The 15882-nt window shown below is 39.2% G+C and overlaps 1 pseudogene; it reads right to left on the minus strand.

Annotated features, from left to right (window-relative positions):
* Positions 1–6689: 6689 nt before the first annotated feature.
* Positions 6690–7464, minus strand: LOC125315078 (annotated as a pseudogene).
* Positions 7465–15882: the final 8418 nt, after the last annotated feature.

The raw sequence follows: 15882 nt of genomic DNA on the forward strand, positions 1-15882 counted from the left end.
ATGGGACCGGCTTGGAACAAAACAGAAAGGTAGGTCTATGAGTTGTGAGTTTGGTTGTCTCTGTGGCGAGGATGTGGGCCGGGATTGGCGTGAGTTTAAGTGTGGGCCTAGGGCCTTTTGTTTTTTTTTTTTGTAATTTCAGTTTGAGACTGTTACTTTGTTATTTTGATTGAGTGAATTATTTTTAAAATGTGCTGACCCGTTTCAAAGCCGGTTCAAAACCGACTCTACCCAAGAACCGGCTTGTTTTGTCCGACTCTTGGGCAGAACCGGCAAGTTCAAGGCTCAACATTGGAAAATGAATCAAATTTGATCAGTCTCCAGTTTTTTTCTTTTGGTCGAAAGAAAGATTCTATTCATTAGTCATGATAATATTCGAGAGGTACATAAAATGCTTTCAAGCTCCCAGAAAAAAATAAATATAAAAAAGTAAATAACAAAGCATATTCTACAACTAGAAACACACTCTCATCCTCCAAGAATAGATCTATCATCATGAAATTTTAGCAGCCGGTCATTGGATTCAATGATGAGCACACATCGAGAACTCTCATACCCCGCGTTTAAGTTTGATGTCTTCATCACCATCGTCGAGTAGTAATACCAACATCGGTGTGTTGAAAGAGCACAAATCAAATACATCTAGGAAACTTGCTTCTCGAACATTCTCACCGGTGGCTGTCGACTAGACAAATGCCTGAATTGGTTTCCATATTCATCCAAGATAAGCTGCAGAAAATTATTCACACATGCAAGCTCCCAAAAAATAGTGGGAGAGAAAAGGAAAGATAATCCAAGCAAAAAAAAAGCTCTCCCTCAGAATGTGAGGCGGCATAAACCTAGGGTTAGGGTGGGGGTGGGGGAGTCAGAGAGAGGGGAACGGTTTTCAAGTCTTAATGTAAGCGGTTCTCTTGGAAATCGGCCTTGAAATCGATCAACCAAGTTGGTTAAGTTCTCAGTAATTTTTTGTCTATTCAAAGTTTTTTTTACACTTATCAACATTTATAGGAATTTACATGCATAGATAAAAATCCTTATCTTTTGGCATGAAATAGTAGAATCATTCAATAAACTTGCGCTGCTTTGAGATCGCCAAAAAATCATTCTTCAAGTCTAAAACATGATGGCTTTCATGAAGATCCTCAAGAAATTCGACAAGGTAACGCCCGAGCCAAAAAATTGTGGACCGACATATTTTCTTGATTTTAATAGTGTTTATTGCTTTGCAAAATGAGTGAATTAGAATTGTCTAAAATATTTTAGTTGATGATAAAACATTTTCGTTGGCTCATTTTTTCAAATAATATAAATCATAAAAATAAAGAAAAGGGTTATTCAAGTTGGAATAATAATTAAACTAATAGAGATTTTTTTTTTCCCTTTTTGGGTGAGCAAGTGGCAAAGAGACAAGCATCGACAAGTTATCTAAAAGATGTGAAAAAATCTCATTTCGTAAGACTTTCCTTCACACTTATAAACCGATTACCAGCCCCTTCCATAGCCGATGTGGAATAACTCCAATTCACACACAAAATATATATATGATCCGAGGTAGTTTGTCACCAGCAAGAAATTCTTGTGCAGCCTACCATTAGTAGAAAAATCATTTGTCACTTTCAACAGGTTGATAAAATTGCAACAAATTCTTGTGCAGTTTACCATTAGCAGAAAAACCATATGTCACTTTCAACAAGTGGTGGTGACAAACTACCTCGGATCATATAACTTACACATTTTGGGCATTGATATGTAATTAACTCATTGATCATAGCTATACTCGAGGGTTGTACTACTAGCTACCGTTTGTGAAAAGTTTCCACTGCCAATACATGAAATTAAAACTCGATTTCCCGTGTCTTTTCTTTCTTTTCTATTTTGTCAAATTGAAGTTGAGCTAATTTTTTCTAGCTAAGAGGAATACACCTTGAGAAGTTGAAGAAGTATCACCATGCATAACTTTGTTCCTTGACCCTTTTCTTGTACCAGATCAAAACCTTCTTGATAATGCATTGAAGAAGAAGAAGAAGACAGAGAGGAAGAAACAGCAGTTTAAGATTGCACAAGAGCACTAGTAGTTCAGATGAACCAGAAACGACACATGGCACATGCATAAAGAACCACAAAGCAAGACGAGCCCTAGCGAACTACTTGCTAGAATTATCAGTTCCACTGCTTCCACTAGCATCACCTTCTTCTTCTTCCTCTTCTTGCTCGCTGTTTGAGTGTCGGAGCCACGGACATGAGGATGGTAGTTCCAGCTGCTTTGGCAGCCCCCGGGACGATCTTTCGGTCTCTCCCTCTGCCTTACTTCATCTATCCGCCGTCTTAGAATGTCCAAGTTCGTTTCCTCCATATTCGCTGCCTTCCCTGTGGAACCAAAGATTATTTATAGATTAACCCCATAAGAAACATAAGACAAGAATCCTAAACAATCTATATGCAAAGACTTGTCTTAGATTTCCTTAATGACAATAATGCCGGGATAAATCACAGAGAGATCAAGGGAGGTATTCGATGTTTAACTGATTCAATATAAATCATTCTCTAACAAAATTTATCGCCATGAAAAATTCATTCAATTCATGCTCGATGGGACTCGGCCGTTGAAATCTTGAATTAATCTGTTTCGATAAAATGATGGCCAGTTTACGAGAGAATACGAACCTACCTTCATCGTTGAAGCTTCGCGATATCACTCTCGTGTACATTATCGATGTTGTATGCCTGCTAGTGCAGGCCAGGCCTTTCACTCTGCACAAGCTTGGTGGAGACGATGAACAGGCCATTGGTGTGGAGGCTACTTACTTTGAAGGGCTTGTAAGCTTCCAGATTCAACTACTCTCCCTCGGCCCTTTTACGTATTTATAACAAAAGAGATAAGGTTAACAAGAAGTTGTCATATTTGACAGATGTACACTTGTACCGTTGTCCTAAGATATATATTTAAACAATGTTTTTGCTGTTATAATAATGGTATAATCTCAATAATATGATCCCACATTAACTTACATGATAATTGCGCACCACATTGAGTTATGTGGTAACCGTTTAATGTCATGACTGTCTTGATGGCAAACTTTATATGAAGTGGTGCGAATGGGAATACAAAAAGAGGTCTAAGCCAAATCCTCTCATGATCAGAAATCACGCTATCAACGTTGAGAAAGCAATTGGTTAGAGGTATTCATTCACCGACTTTCAAGGCTCCGCAAAGCCGGTTTGCCAATCGGCTTCATCAATGGCTAGAGGTAAGTACATAATTCTTCACGTTTCCACATTCTATGCTGATTATGCATGAGTTTTATGGTCATCCATGAATAATCAGGATATTCAATCCTCTAGCAATTCTAACATTTGCGTCTGATAATTTATTAAATTACGCATTGCTTTAACAGTTTGACTTTCTATAAGAAATGCAAAAGTTATGCGATGATACTTACAGCACGGACTGATATTTTCCGTTACAAGGATAAGACTATTGATTAGAGTTGCAGGATCTATTCTATTACGTTGAACAGAAATATAAGAATATATCCATTACAGGAATATCAACATCAAACCAACCTTAAGTGATGTCCAAACCTCGCTGATACTCCTAAACGTGCGCTTAATATGATCCTTATTCTAGACCTTACACTTGTGCAGTTGTCCTAGGATACATGCACACAACATACTACCTCATGCATGAACTTTGCAGCACAGTGACATTAGTTTGAGTTCTTGTTAAGACATCGTGTCTGATACATCGATCCTTATATGGTAAGATTATTAATTAGAGCCGCAAGATTTTCCGATGTTAGGTCGAATAGAAGTATGAAGATATATCCAAACAATCAACATCAACATCAATTTAAGCTTAAGTAATGTCGAAACCTTTTTAATAGGCCTAAATGTGTGCTTAATACGTTTCTTATTGTAGACATTTTTAAATGCGTCAGCTTTACCCAGTGATGTGCATCTATGTCATTAGAAATAGTTTATTGTGCATGTTTTAGCGAATCGCTAATGCTTACGCGTATACCTTTTATGTATATAAAGATTCTATTTTGACATAGTTAAACTATATATACTCTATTATGTGGGAACAAAGGATTTTTTTTTTTACATTGTGAAATCATTCATCTCAAGAGCACCTATTTACCAAATTATAAAACCGTTATTCTGAATCCATCCTTCACACAAAGAGCTAAGTGTCACATTGAAACTTAGAGGGTGTTTGTTTCACGGAATACTAAATGAAAAAGGAAACTAATTTCCCCAGAAATCATTTTTCAGAAAAACGGTTTGTTTTCTTTTGTTTGGAGACATGCGACTGAAAACGTTTTCTGATGGTTGGTTCTCATTTGAAAAATGATTTTAATCTCAAGATTTTATCTTAGGCCAAAAATATAAATTTCTTTCATTCTTTTATTCTTTTTTTCATCTATTTCTTCCTTCTTCCTCCGTTGCGACGGCCGGAGAAGGCGAGCTCGAGCTCTTTGAATTTGGCGAACCTCGAGCTCGAGCTTGTCCGTGGCCGCCCTGGCCGTCGCAATGGAGGAAGAAGAAAGAATGAAAGAAAAAGGAAAATCAAAACTAAATTGAAATGTTAATATAGTAATATATTTAAAAAATTTTAAAAATAACAATAAGAAATTAAAAACTTTTAAAAAAATTGAGAGAAACAAATCTGGAAAGTATTTTCACCTCTTTCGATGTAGGGATTCACTTTCCTCATTTTATGTATGAATTTTCCATTGACCGAAAAAATGTTTTTCGTTGACCAAGTCATTTTCCGCGAACTAAATAGGTGAGAGTCCAAAAAACTAATTTCGAAAAATGCTTTCCTTGACACAAATGCAAGATGCCGTTTATTTAAAATAGTACCAAAAAAATTTCAACCCTATTGTATTGGTACTAATTCAATCATAAACTTTTCAATTGTACCAATTTAGTCCTAAACCTTTTTTGCATTGGTACCAATTCAATCCATTCCATCCTTTTTGGCCTAAAATCATTAACGTAGATGCCAACCGTCATACGTAGAGCAGCTAGCGCTGACGTAGACATTTTCAAATAATTTTTCCAAAAAAATTAGTCATTTTTTTTTCATTCTTGTTTGTTCTTTCACTTTGGCCGGCGAGGGTCACCAGTAACCCTTGCTTCTGCCCAAATTGGCCACTGGCGAGGGTCGCAGGCTTCACCAAATTTGGGCAAGGGCCGCGAGGGCCTTCAAGGCCGCACTAACGTGGACATTTTTAAACCCGACCCGATCGCTTTTGGTTATTCCTTCAGTGTTTTGGGTTGGGTCGGGTCGGGTATCATGGAAAGCCAACCCGACCCATTAACACCCCTGGCTTGAAGGAGCTTCCTTAAATAACATAAAAAAACAGTTGCTGTGGACGAAGAATCGGCATATACTCTTCTGGAATCGGCCAAAAGATCCAGGACGGGAACGATGCATGCCCAGAAATCTTGTCGAGAACTGGGTAGGAGCGTCCTAAGCTTGCCGGACCTTTTATTGTTTTTTTATTTGTATTTGTTACGAGATTGATCCTCCTGGAAGGGATGAAGAGTCCAGAGGTGTCCCAGAAGGGGGGACTGTCTTATGGCTCGTCTTCTTAGCCAAGTAGAGAGTCTCTTGGAGAATGCTCAAAAGCATAAGCCTATAGATTTTTCCCAGGACAGAAATGAATTCTGAACAGTTCTCTGAGGATCTTGAGAGCTTCATACTCCACTTTCTCTCAGTAAAATTCAAGGGTTCTCAACCAGTAGAGCCGAGGATTTGTGCAGACTGCCGGATGCTTTCAGTCACTTTCCAATGATGGCACAACTTATGCCTTGTGTTGCGAAATCGGTACCGTAGCGGAAATGGATCATGACATTTGCAATTATATCGAAAGCTATAAAAATCGATAGAGAAATAAAATGAGGAACAATAAAGGACACAAGATTTACGTGGTTTGGTCCGAATGTCGAAACCTACGTCCACGAGAGAACCAACAACAAAATAATCCACTAATAAATTGAAGAATTACAAGATTACAATCACTTGCGCTCAAGTGTTTCTCAATCCTAGATTATACACTTGATACCCACAGTGTTTAATAACTCAACTCGATGGACTCGACGCGATGAACAAACCTAGACTCTCGTCGTCTCTTGAGCTCTTGTTCTCTTGCCTCTCTCTTCACAGAGGTCTTTGCTCCTTCTTATGGGATAGGTGAATGAGACAAGAAAACATAATCATTAGATTTCTTCTTGAAAAAAGTCTATAAAGATATCTTACCTTTCGGTTCCCACGTTCACCATAATCTATGGGAAATCTAATGATGATAGATGGTGGATGGTGGATGGGCACCCACAAGCAATAAGGAAAAGAAATGGATGTACATTCTTCTGACCTTCACTTTCCTCTTGTCGGCCAAGTGATAAAAAGCTAGCAAAGAGACAAGGGCATAAATGCAAGAAGACAAATAGAGTCTCATCTTCATTAAGCATGCACTTCTTTAATGTTAGGATATCCACATCCTTCATTCTTTCTATCTGAAAACAAATCTTCTGATTTTGCTTTTCATCCCTCATGAAGAGAAAGGATGAGCGTGGATTGAGCAATAAATACTCCACATGTGTCAGGTCTCGTAAACGGGCTCAAACTTGAGACACAATTTTAACACCTTGTTCGAATATATTTGAAAAGAAAAGAAATCTTAGATAATAAATAGAGCATCAAGCAATTTTGATTCAAGGGCGTCAAAGGTATGGAAAATCATTGCTGAGGCAGTATGTGCTCTCTCAGCGGCATCCATTGCAAAATTTTAAAAAACATCATCAGGATCCGTGCTATGAACGAAGGTTGGTAGGTCCCACAATGTAATATTCTTTATTCCTGGAATCCAGTCAATTATTGTATCTAAATAGCCCTTTTGTTAAGTAGCTAGTATCTGCATCACGCGTGATATTCTCGGTCTTACATCAACTTAATCGCTGAGTCTACTCACAAGGTTCTAATAAAACTATCTTCCATGTACTTGTACCTTTTATGGCGTGAGACCTTTTTCCCTAAGCGTCCGGTATTGTTTGAATCACATGAAGGCGCAGGTGGAGATTGTCTACAGGTGTACGATAGGGATGCCAAACTCTTGAGCAGCTTTGTTGGTGGCAAACGACATGAATCCATCGGAGAAGATGCAAGTGATTGGAGGAACATCTGAGCTCGGTGCGGTGTGGTTGAGATTGGAGATGAGATCAGAAAATGGAGCAGCCACGTTCTTTTTGATAGAATCACATAGAGCCACGCAGGTCTTGGCTCGAGTCTGCATCCGCGGGAGAAAGGCCGTTGGGGATGGTCAGGAACCGAAAACCACGGGATCCGTCAAGGGCTCGAGGTCCCCTTGACTCCAGTAAGCGTCGATCGTTGTACTCGGTGTTCACAAAGGATATGTATAAACCTTTTGTATATAGAAGCTTTGCCAGTTTCAGCATTGCTCCTATGTGGCTTTGGTATGGACCTGGGATACAAACGGCATGGCTTCTCCGATCTGTGGCTGACTGGGTGTCGATTTCTCTCTCTCGCTCTCTCTCTCTCTCTCTCTCTCTCTCTCTCTCTCTCTCTCTCTCTGGTGACACTCAAACCAGAATCCAGAAGATAGTAAAGCTGATATGGGTGGTCAGTCTTATTTTTCATATGAGGGGGAAGATGGAGTGGATGCCAAGCAAAGCCAAAGTTTTGCCGGACTTCTGTTTGTCAATTCTATTGTGGCTGCTCTATTAAAGTAATAAGAACTTCTCATCACTGTGATTAGTTCATATAAAGCCATGCTGCTGTTTTGAATGATCCAGAGGGAAAACTTCCACATAAAACAAGCGGGAGCGTTGAGCTGGAATTTTTCCAAACTAAGAAAGATTGACCGATGGTTCCTTCTCATTGAACGGCAGATGAAACCTTTGGTTGTTATCAGTCGTGATGCTAAGCCTGCTTTGGGAAACAAATGAAACTGTGAAGAGCACACAAGTTTTACGATCTGACTCACCATTAGAGCCTATTTTTCTGTCCTGTAATAGTTGTCCGGCGATATAGAAATACTGGGCGGCTTTGGACTTAGCTGAAAGCAGCTTCCCACAATCGGTTGCTGTCCATGACGATTCGGCATATACTCTTCTGGAATCGGCCAAAAGATCCAGGATGGGAACAGTACACCCGCAGAAATATTATCAGGAACTGAGAAGGAGCGTCCCGAGCTTGCCGGACCTTTTATTGGTTTTCACTTCTCGTACTGCCACTGCAAGTCTGCAATTGTTCTTTCTTCTTGCAGATTTTTCCCAGGACAGTCGTGGATTCTAAGCAATTTCCTAAGCAGCTTGAGAGCTTCATGCTCCGCTTTGTCGGAGTAAAATTCAAGACGTCTCAACCAGTGGAGCCGAGAAAAAAGGAAATCACAGGGAAAGATCGAATTATAGAGATGAACAGGCACCGATTCGCGAACTTTTATTTACCTTTCTCGTCGACGCCTCAAATTTAGTACCTGTTATGTGAAATTGCCAACTGCTTTTGTGCGATTTACTAACTCTTTACCGGCTAAATTTCCTATACGATTCTTTACAATTTATCGAAACGTTGAGTCGCCAACTTTTACTAATTTTATGTGGGATGGAACCGGCTCGGAACAAAAGATAGAGGTTGCTCTGTGAGTTGTACGTTTTGTTGTGTGCTGGGGAGACTGGAGAGGATGTGGGCTAGGAGTGGCTTGAGTTTAAGTTTGGGCCTAGGGCCTTTTTGTAATTTTTTTCTTTTTATTTTTACAGCGTTAATTTGTCATTTGATAGGGTGATTTCCTTTTTCTTTTTTTTTTTAATGTGCTGACCGGTTTCAAAGCCGGTTCAAAACGGACTCTACCCAAGAACCGGCTTGGTTTGTTTGGTTCTCAGGTAGAACCGGTGAGTTCGACGCTCCAAATTGGAAAATGAGCCGAATATGATCGGTTTACAGGTTTTTAGTCCGTGAATCTTACACAGTTCTCTTAGGAATCGGCTTTCAAGCTGGAACTTTGCTCCTTATAAGCTATCAACATACTTGGATAAAAGCTCTTAGTAATATTTGATGTATTCACAGTTTTTTTACACTCATCAATATTTATCGAAATTTACTTGCATAGAAACAAATCATTATATAGTGGCAAGAAATGGTAGAATCATTCGACAAAATTGCCTCAGTTTGAGACGGCTAAGAAAACATTCTTCCTAGTGTCTTGGTAATACAAGAAGATATATGTACACACCAATGAAAAGACCCTAAAACTCTTGGTTTGAAACAAGGAAGGACATTAATTATTCTTTTGATTAGCAAAGTAAGTTGATAAAAATTGCAAGAAATTCAGGAAAATTATCCAAAAAAAAGTATTAAATCTATTATGATTGTGCCAATTCAGTCTTAAGCTTTTTGTATTTGTGCCAATTCAGTCCTTTCGGCCAACTTTGGTGGACCAAGACTAACATGGCTATTTTTAATAATATTTTTGTAATTTTTTTGAATAATTTATATTTTTTCTTTTCTCTCCTTTTTTGATATTTTCTTTTTTTCTGGCTTGTCGGCCACATTCGAGGGCCGGGACGCCCTCACAAAATTTGGTCATATGAGGGCATCGCGACTCTCGTCCAAACCCGACGAGGGCCACAATGCCCTCGCCAGCCCTAAGCCAAAAAAACAAAAGCAAAGAAAAGAAAAGAAAGAAAAAACTATTTAAAAAAATGTAAATATTATTAAAATTGCCACGTTAACACCGGATAGCCAAAGTTGGCTGAAAAGACTAAATTGGCCAAAAAACAGTTTATGATTGAATTGCCATAATTGTAATAGGTTTAGGACTTTTTTGTTTATTTTCCCAATAAATTCTTATGCACCTTACCATTAGTAGAAAACCATATGTCACTTTCAACAAGTGGTGGTGGCAAACTACCACGGATCATATAACTTACACATTTTTGGCATTTATATGTAACAATCTCATTTATCATAGATATATTCGAGGATTGTACTGCTAGCTACCGTTTGTGACAATTTTCCACTGCCAATATATGAAATTAAAACTCAGATTTCCCGATTCTTTTTCTGTCTTCTCTTTTTTGCCATATTGAAGTCGAGCTAATTCTTTCAAGCTAAGAAGTATACACCTTGAAGTTGAAGAGACATCATCATGCAAAAAGTGTTGGCCACCTAATTAACTTTGTTCCTTGGTTCTTGCCTTGTACCAGATCAAAACCTTCTTGATAATGCATTGAAGAAGAAGAAGAAGAAGAAGAAGACAGAAAGGAAGAAGCAGCAGCTTAAGATTGCACAAGAGCACTAGTAGTTCAGATGAACCAGAAACGACACAAGGCACATGCATAAAGAACCACAAAGCAAGACGAGCCCTAGCGAACTACTTGCTAGAATTATCAGATCCACTGCTTCCGCTAGCATCACCTTGTTCTTCTTCTTGCTCACTGTTCGAGTGTCGTAGTCATGGACATGACAATGACAATTCCAGCCACTTTGGCGGCCCTGAGGAGGATCTTTCTGTCTCTCCCTCTGCCTTACTTTGTCTATCCGCCGTCTTAGAATGTCCAAGTCCGCGTCCACCATATTCGCCGCCTTTCCTGTGGAACCGAAAGATTATTCATAGATTAATACCCTAAGAAACATAAGACAGGAATCCTAAACCATCTATATGCGAAGATTTGTCTTAGATTTCCTTAATGACAATAATGGCAGTATAAATCACAGAGAGATCAAGGGAGGTATTCGATGTTTAACTGATTCAATATAAATCATTCTCTAACAAAATTTATCGCCGTGAAAAATTCATTCAATTCATGCTCGGTGGGACTCGGCCCTTGAAATCTTGAATTCATCAGTTTTGATAAAATGATGGCCAGTTTACGAGAGAATACGAACCTACCTTCGTCCTTGAAGCTTCGCGATATCACTCTCGGGTACGTTATCGATGTCGTATGCCTGCGAGTGCCAGCCGGGCCTTTCACTCTGCACAAGCTTGGTGGAGACGATGAGCAGGCCATTGGTGTGGAGGCTACTTACTTTGAAGGGCTAGTAAGTTTCCAGATTCAACTACTCTCCCTTGGCCCGTATTTATAACAAAAGAGATAAGGTTAACAAGAAGTTGTCATATTTGACAGATGTGCACTTGTACAGTTGTCCTAAGAGATATATTTAAACAATGTTTTTGCTGTTATCATAATGGTATAATCTCAATAATATGATCCCACGTTAACTTACGTGATAACTGCTCACCACATTGAGTTATGTGGTAGCCACTCAATATCATGACTATCTTGATGGAAAATATTATATGAAGGGGTGCGAATGGAAATACAAAAAGAGGTCTAAGTCAAATCCCCTCATGATTAGAAAACACACTATCAACATTGAGAGGACAGTTGGTTAGAAGTACTCATTTACTGACTTTCAAGGCTCTGCAAAACCGGTTTGTCAATCGGCTGCATCAATGACCGGAGGTAAATACAGAATTCTTCACGTTTCCACATTCAATCTTGACTATGCTTGAGTTTTATGTTCATCCATGAATAATCGGGATATTCAGTCTTCTAGTAATTCTAACAGTTGCTTCTAATAATTTATTAAATCACACATTGGTTTAACAGCTGGACTTTCTATAAGAAATGCAAAAGTTATGCATGGAACTTACAGCACAGAGTGATATTTTTCGTTACAGGATAAGACTATTGATTAGAGTTGCAGGATTTATTCATTACACGAATATCAACATCAAACCAACCTTAAGTAATGTCCAAACCTCGCTGATACTCCTAAATGTGCGCTTAACATGTTCCTTATTCTAGACCTTACACTTGTGCAGTTGTCCTAGGATACATGCACACAACATACTACCTCATGCATGAACTTTACTGCACAGTGATATTAGTTTGAGTTCATGTTAAGACATCTTGTCTGATACATCGATCCTTATAAGGTAGCATTATTGATTAGAGCCGCAAGATTTTCCGATGTTAGGTTAAATAGAAGTATGAAGATATATCCAAACCGTCAATATCAACATCAAAACTAAATTTTATTTTATTTTTTTGGTAAGGAAAAAACTAAACTAAATTAAAATGTTAATATGGTAATATATTAAAACTTTTAAAAATAATATTAAGAAATTAAAATTTTAAAAAAAATTGAGAGGAACAAATCTAAAAAGTGTTTTCACCTCTTTAGATTTTTCACTTTTGCAATGGCCAGCGGAAGGCGAGCTCAAGCTCGTCGGATCTAGCAAGCCTCAAGCTCGAGCTTGTCCGTGGCTCGCCCCGGCCTTCGCAGTGGAGGAAGAAGGAAGAATGAAAGAATCAAGAAAATCAAAAATCAAAACTAAATTAATTTTTTTTTGTAAGGAAAAAAACTAAATTAAAATGTTAATATAGTAATATATTAGAAAAATTAAAAAATAATATGAAGAAATTAAAATTTAAAAAAAAAATCGAGAGGAACAAATCTGGAAAGTGTTTTCACCTCTTTAGATTTGGGAATTCACTTTCCTCATTTTATACATAAATTCTCAACTGACCGAAAAATGTTTTCCGTTGACTAAGTCATTTCAGCGAACTAAACGGGTGAAAGTCCAAAAAACTAATTTCGGGAAAATGCTTTCCCCGACACAAACGCCGGGTACCATTTACCGTTGCGCCACTTTGCAAGATATTGTCCGCTTTGGACACATAGTCCTCACGGTTTTGTTCCTCCAAGCATCGCCCATACAACGCTCGTAAAACGCGTCTTGCAAGTTAAGAGGGTCCATTGCCATATAAACAAGCCCAAGACTCCCCTCCTAAGCAATGTGGGACAAGGGAATGTCACATAATCCCCCCCTTAGCGGCACAGCGTCTCCGCTGTGCCCTCGCCGGCACCCGCGAGCGCCCACCGTGGTCCACACATACCAACCGTAACGGCCTGGGCCCCACGCGCTTCCGTTGCGCCACTTTGCAAGATATTGTTTACTTTGGACACACAGTCCTCACGGTTTTGTTCTTTCGAGCATCGCCCATACAATGCCCGGAAAACGCGTCTTGCAAGTTAAGAGGGCTCATTGCCATATAAGCAAGCCCAAGACTTCCCTCCTAAGCAATGTGGGACAAGGGGATGTCACAATTTATTTAAAAAAGTACTAAAAAATTCTCAACCCTATTGTATTGGTACCTATTCAATTCTAAACTTTTCAATTGGACCAATTTAGTCCTAAATCTTTTTGCATTTGTACCAATTCGATACATCCGATCAATTTTGGCAGAAAATCATTAACGTAGATATGGATCGTTATATATGGCACGGCTAGCGCCGACGTGGACATTTTTAAATAATTTTTGCAAAAAAAAAATAGTTATTTTTTTCTTTTTTTCATTCTTTCACTATGGCCAGCGAGGGTCACCGGCAAACCCTCGCTTCCCACTAGGTGAGGGCTAGCCAGCCCACGTCGACCAATGGCGAGGGTCGCGGGCCTCATCAAATTTGGGCAAGAGCCGCTTCGCCCGAGGCTACAAGGGCCTTCGAGGCCACGATGGCCTCGCCCAAGGCCATCCCGGCCGCATGCAAAGACCCTCGCCCTTGGCCTTCGCAGCCCTCACCTAGATCTAGAGAGGGCTAACTAGCCCTTACTAATGACAATCAAGGGTTGCCAGCAACCCTCGCCAGCCAAAGCGAAAGAAAAAAAAAAGGAAAAATAATTAAAAAAAACTATTAGTTAAATAACTAAAGAAAAACGTCCATACGCAAGCCATACGACGTAGGACGACCAACGTCCACGTCAACAATTAAAATTGACCGAATGGACAGAATTGGTACCAATACAAAAAGGTTTATGACTAAATTAATTTTATTGAAAGGGTAGGATTATGATTTTTTTTGTACTTTTCCCCGTGCCAAAGAAGTGGTTTGGTTCAGAATAATCGACATTAGTGAAAGAGATGGAAAAGTCATTATTGCAAACTCTACCTTCCACCCCCAGCCGCCCCCCCTCTCTCTCTCTCTAGGAAGATTAATCCAAGGGACTGACTCTACACATTTACATTAATTGTCAATTACTATATCTAATCTTTGATAAAACTATCCATCGCTTATTGAAAATCCCCAAAGGGAAAAGCCCAACCAAAAGGCGTTGAACATCGCTATATTGTTAGGTCCCCAACCTATGCGCTTTGTCCTTTAGTTGATTAACCAAAGTTGAGAACTTGACTAACCCGGTTTATTGGATATATTTTACCTCTCTTTTCCAAGTTACATGGTGCAAGATTCAAGTTAATGATTAGCAGCACATAACAACTCAGACAGTAGAAATAAGGTAAGCTTGTTGTCTAACATGCACATAATAATGAGTAGGGTCAAGTCTTGCCATTCTTGTCGTAACATGATCCGTGGTGTACATAATATCGATTTGCTACACATTTCCGGTATGTTTTCATCAATCTAAGAACTAATTTAGCTTCGAAAATGGCTGATGAAATTGCCAGCTACCTAACTGACAAAAAAGAAACATCAAATGAGCGTCTTAGGTAGTCGTGATGATGTTGTTCTTTCTTTACTTAATTGTATCTTATGACCATCTCCATCTAGCCACTCTGAGTCCCTACCTTTGAGAAATATATTTTGCGTGAATTATCCTTCCAAGCGTAATTAGATGACACGTTCCAATTATGCAAAACTTCATGATTAGATAACTCTCTCTCTCTCTCTCTCTCTCTCTCTCTCTCTCTCTCTCTCTCTCTCTAATTATGCAAAACTTGATGATATAGGGTTTAATAGTGTCTCCTGCCTAACTCGACATTAGTCTTAATTAATGGACATTCACCAAAACAAAGAAAAGAGGGAAAAATTCCAGAGGGAATTTGATCATAGGATTTGAGGGTAGGTGAGATAGCTTAAGATTCTGATAAAATTTCTAACAAAGTGTCAGAGACAAGTGCATGAAGATCCGGGATAGCCAGTCCTAAGAAAGCAAATGGCGATGGAGTGTTTGGTGTCGAAAAGAAAAAATAATAAAGAAACCTTAGCAATTCGATTTGGCCACGTATCCTTTGGACAACTTTAACTCCTTCCCCCTTGGGTAGGGAGACACATCTGACACGTAACAGAGGGACACTACAGCAATCTTTTGCTGGCAAGGATTGTTTTTCTTAACGGCAAGCGCAAGAGCTTCCAAACCTAATGGTGAACTATGCATGAACACTTTGCTGATGAATCTCACATCGCTTGCGTTTTGTCGCCCGCCACGGTAACGATCTGGGGGTCGCGGACATTCGTGATCGGCAATTCTAGTCTCTCTATATCGATGATCGGCTCATTTTTAGAGCATGAGCTATGTGTAGATTTTAGTCAATTCGTGCTAAGTTGACAGCTAGTTGATGGTTTCAAACAGACACATATGGTCACGACAGTTTTGCATGGGGGAACTTGGCCTCGACAACAACTTTTGATTATTCAAGTTTTCCCTGAATAAACGCGAACTGAGTCTGCTTCAAATACCTAATTTTTTTGCGGGCTCCAAAGGAAGAAATAAAATTGAATAAGGATAAAAGAGTACGTGATGCAAGTATACACACGTGTCGACACCCATCGGTGCTAACCAAGCTTTTGTCCTAATCACGGATCGATGAGGGACGCATTTAGTCAGCTTTTGTCTTAATTAATAGAAATCCACCTAGCACAAAATGTCCAAACGTTGTGCTGCGGCTGAAGAGAGAGAGAGAGAGAGAGAGAGAGAGAGAGGAGGGGAACAGATGTAAGTCATCTTGATTTGATTAACCTTTTCTACAAACTTTTTAAATCTGTTCGATCATGAGATGATGAACAAGTGTACCCTAATCAGTAGTACCATTTTTCGTTACAACTTTAGTAAC

This window comes from Rhodamnia argentea, chromosome 5 (genome assembly GCF_020921035.1).
Source record: "Rhodamnia argentea isolate NSW1041297 chromosome 5, ASM2092103v1, whole genome shotgun sequence".
Taxonomy (NCBI): domain Eukaryota; kingdom Viridiplantae; phylum Streptophyta; class Magnoliopsida; order Myrtales; family Myrtaceae; genus Rhodamnia; species Rhodamnia argentea.